This window comes from Cynara cardunculus, unplaced genomic scaffold (assembly GCF_001531365.2).
Source record: "Cynara cardunculus var. scolymus isolate 2C unplaced genomic scaffold, CcrdV1 Un_Scaffold_652, whole genome shotgun sequence".
Taxonomy (NCBI): Eukaryota; Viridiplantae; Streptophyta; class Magnoliopsida; order Asterales; family Asteraceae; genus Cynara; species Cynara cardunculus.
The window spans coordinates 152757-157647 of record NW_020200601.1 but is presented as its reverse complement, the minus strand read 5'-3'; positions in this window follow the sequence as shown (position 1 = coordinate 157647).

Genomic DNA, 4891 nt, shown 5'->3' with positions numbered 1-4891 from the left:
GATGGTGTTTTCAAAATATATGGATAAACAAATCTCTTTGTTAAAAATCACTCTCTCGGGTCGTTTCCCATATCATTCGAGTTGGCGTGTTCTTGATAGTTCATCTCTGAATCTATCATACTTTGACACTTTTGAAGAGTGACCAACTCGTCGGGAGCTAAGTTTTGAAAAACATAAATGACAAGTCTTCTAGTCGGCAACTTTCACTAGTCTACCTTTTATGTCATTCAAGTTGACGTGCTTATCAATGGCTTATCTCTAAGTCCATCGCACTTTAACACTTTCAAGTGATCAACCCGTCAAGAAGTGTGCTTGGTTTTATAAAAAAACAAATGAAACAATGGAACATCGTTTATGAAAACACTTAGCTACTTTCGTTCGATTTGAAAATCTCACATTTCCGTCTCACACCCAAGTTATAAAAACTTAGCTACTCATAACGGAAAGTAAAAAATAAATGACGGAAAATAAAGACATAAATGTAAATTGCATAAAGTAAATAACGATAAAATAAATGACGGAAATGTAAATGACGATAAAATAAATGACGGGAATGTAAATTGCGAGAATGTAAATTGCGGAAATTAAATAACGGAATGTAAATGACAATAATCGTAAAGGAACGTAAAATAAAAAATGTAAAATAAAAGACGAGAATATAAATGAAGAAAAGATGAAGAACTCAAAAGATTAATAAAAATCACCATTGGAGAAGGTTTACAATACTAGCTAATGTTTTTGATGGAGGAAATGGGTTACAATGGATTAATGGATGAAAACAAAGGCACCACAAGCCTTCCTTTTATACACAAAAGGGGACACTAAAAGACAAAAATAAAATACTTGGAGGCTAAGCTTCCTAAAGTTAAGTTACATAGTAACAAAAGAGTAACTAAAAAGTACAAAAACCTAACCAAAGTCTTAGCAACAGATTTTAAATCAAAAAGTTAGCTTCTACAGCTGTCTTCCATTAATCAAAAAGTCAGCGTCTTAACCATTAAGCCCTCCAAAAAGCTGCATATGAATCAGATCGACGCTGCACCAATGTTGTAGCATCCTGCTCTTTTCACAAAAATTCTCTATTAGCATCTTCTATGAGTACCAACAAGTCAACCACAATATTTAGCTTCATAATGACAAATGTATAAAGAAATAAATAAAAATGACTCAAAGTGGGAATGAAAAGAAATTATTCTAACTAAAAAGACGTAAAACGAGTGATTTATGTGTTAAATTCTCAACACATATCAGCAGGTAACGCGTGCCAAACACCCATAGTTGGTCCAGTAACCTATGTGACGTACCTCGCAACCAAGGTTGCATGCCTGGTCACGTAACCTACTATTCTAGACCTTTCTTTCTCGTGAACCATGCAGCTTTGCCCGCGACATAGGGCCGCAAGCCAAGTCACAACCACCAAAGAATCCTCCCTATGACCTTCTTTTTCTTGATTCAACATGGATAAACTTATCCAAAATATTCTTTTATGAACTAGACTTAATAATAAACAAGTTTTGTACTGAGATACGTGGAAAAAAAATTGATATCTACTTTTGTATTGTAGTTTTTGTATATATTTGGGGTCGAATGTGTAAAGTTGTATTTCATTGATATATGGAAATATATGTTTGTATGCGAATGCGATCTTAGGGTATTACAAACCAACTTCCTAAAAAAGATAGTGGTTGTAAGTTAAATTTAACCTACCCAAACTTTCAAGTTTCAACACATCATCTCCTCCTTATATACCCATAGTATTTGTGAAACTTTCTTACATATATCAATGTGGATAATCAACTTAACACCACAATCCAAGATTCGAGAAATTCCAAAACCTCATTGTGCCACATCATTTAACTTTGGTTGTTCCTTTAATATATATACATATATATATAACATATAATGCATTTTAATCGACATGTAAATAAAAGAATATATGCTTTTATGTAAATAAAAATATTTGTTTGTGGATTCTAATTTTGTGATAACCGGATCTTGGTTATCACCCGAGGTAATTAATATGTAATTATTTGTTAAATGTTTATGTGACAGCATGATAAATTGTTATATTTGATTATGCTAGTGTATGTAATTATGTGTATAAATGAGTATGCATCAAATATGTGGGTATTTTTATGCATAATGTGAAAACCTACAATTAAAAATATGTGAATAGACATGGTTGTTTATATGCATGATTATGCATGTATGCATGTAATTATATGTATGAAAAGTGTATCATGCATAAGGGATGCATGGGTTTGAGGCGGTTTAGCCGCCCTTCCTTTTCAGGAAGGAGTATAAATATGAGATGAGGTTCTCAAGTTGACCTCTTTTTTCTATTTTTGAACCTGAGAAAGACTTGAGAGAAAGAGAGAATCTTGTCCGGATATCTTGTTTTAATTGGATTTTGAAGTTGGACTCAGCCTTGTTTTCAAGTTGCATAAGGTGAGTGTTTAAATGCCTTCAAAATACTTTGAATTGCATACTGAATTGAGTTTTGAAAGTTTACCGGACTTGGCTTTAAATCGGGAAAAGTGTTGTCCGGGTTATGATTAAATCGGACACGTGTTGTCCGATTTAACTCTAAACCGATCATGGTGTTGTGTGATTTAGAGTTTGTTAGAATTTGATATATAAATCGCTCAAAAGATGTCCGGATTAGATATAATCTGCTTGGTATGTTGTCCGATTTACTCATAAACCGGACAAGGCTTGTGCGATATGGATATGTAAATCGGGCAAAGTATGTTCGGATTCGTTTTGTTGTCCAGATTGGTAAATCGGACAACTTGAATAGTGTTGTTCGGATTGGTTAAATCGGCCAAGGCTTGACCGGATATGAAGTCTGATCAAATCTATGTTTACCAGATTTATTTGTTGACTTGTGCATGATTTATGTAAATCCTCATTTTAATATTCTTTATAAAGAATGGGAAAATTTGATAAAGATGATTTCGAACCAATGATATTTCATTAGGACATTTATAACTGCGGTCTGTTCTAATTGAAATTATTTTTGTAAAATGTTTTGATGAGGTAATAAGGATAGCATATCAAGGAGAGGTGTACCATGGGATAAGGGTGGCATATCAAGGAGAGGTGTACCTTTGGAGATAAGGATGGCATTTGTATGTATGATGTGTAATATAACTCTTACTATTATATCCTTTAGGATTACTTTAATTTAGAATCTTTATTTTTTTGTGACTTAAAGATTTAGAATCAGAATTCTTATTGGAAATCATAGTTTGGATGTTATTTGGAAGGAATAACATGTTTGGCCTGAAACTTTGTATAAACCTTGTTTAATTAAAAAGGTTTAAAAGTGACGTTATGATAAACTTGTTTGGGTTTGGATATGTTATTTGAAAGCTGAGAAATTGGCTTTAGAATTGAAAGGTATTGGTTTATGTTTTACTTGTTCATATTTTGTCTTATATATGAAAAGTATTTTAAATAAAGTTTTGGTGATTCTCGCCCTGCAGTAACATAAAAAGGGAACTCACTAGACCTATCGGTCTAACCCTCGTTTTGTGATTTTAAATATGTATTGTTGGAGATGCAGACGGTAAGGGAAAGGAAAATGTTAAAATTTCCTATATGCATATATGCATGAAGATTTGTCTATGTCATGTATAGTTTTGATAGATGAAAGTTGATTAGTACAAGAATTGTATTTTTAAATTTTTGGACCATGTATTTTGTACTGGTAGATTCTTGTACTAAGGGACCAATGTGATGTATGAACATGTATTTCTTGTGTATGAAGTATGTATTACATTCAATGTGTTGTATGGGGTGTTACAAATTTCATTTATATATAAAAAAATAAGTATGTTTGAAAAATTCTCATTGAACCACATCTTGGATATATATATATATATATATATATATAGAGAGAGAGAGAGAGAGAGAGAGCATGGTTCAAATGTTAACCAAGTTTATTATGTTAACTTTGTTAACCATTTTCAACCAATGGCATCCATCTTATATATAGGTTTATATTCATCTTATAATTTAATGACATGGGTAAATATGGAATTTTCTTATGTAACTCCCATATTATTAATTGGGAGTTACAAAATCAAAAAATCCCATGATTTTTCTTAATTTATAATTGATCTTGTGTTTTTATAATATTGATTTTTCTATCTATAATGTTTTTGAATTTGTGATTGGTAGATGAGGCCTGGTAGTAAAGTTTTCGATACCGTTCAAGCTATTATGGATAAATTCATTGTTCATAATGAAAGAACTATTGTTCACAAGTGTTCATATTGTATTCATATGTACATTAGTTACATATCTCAACATTGGCTCGCTCCTGAATGTATTCATAATGAATGAACTATTGTTTACAAGTTGTTCATATTGTGTTCATATGTACACTAGCTACATATTTCAACATTAGTTCGCTCCTGAATGTGTTCATAATGAAGGAACTATTGTTCACAAGTGTTCATATGTACAGTAGCTGCATATCTCAACATTGGCTCGCTCCTGAATGTGTTCATAATGAAGGAACTATTATTCACAAGTTGTTCATATTGTGTTCATACCTGTTTTTTTTATTCATTTCCTTTCTTGTAGCAGCTATTCTTATTATGTTTATATTGTGTTCATAAATGCTATGTAGTCGAAGTTCATATATATGTCAATTCTTGTTTGTATTTGATACAATATATATATATGTGTGTGTGTGTGTGTGTGTGTGTGTGTTCATATGGTTCTTACATTAACAAAAATAATGGGATTTTTTGATTTTGTAACTCTCAATTAATGATATGGGAGTTACATAAAAAAATAATTACATAAATATCCTTTTCCACTTAGTTCACATATGTTTGTGAAATTGTAAATTTAAAAAAAATTATTATATGATAAATCA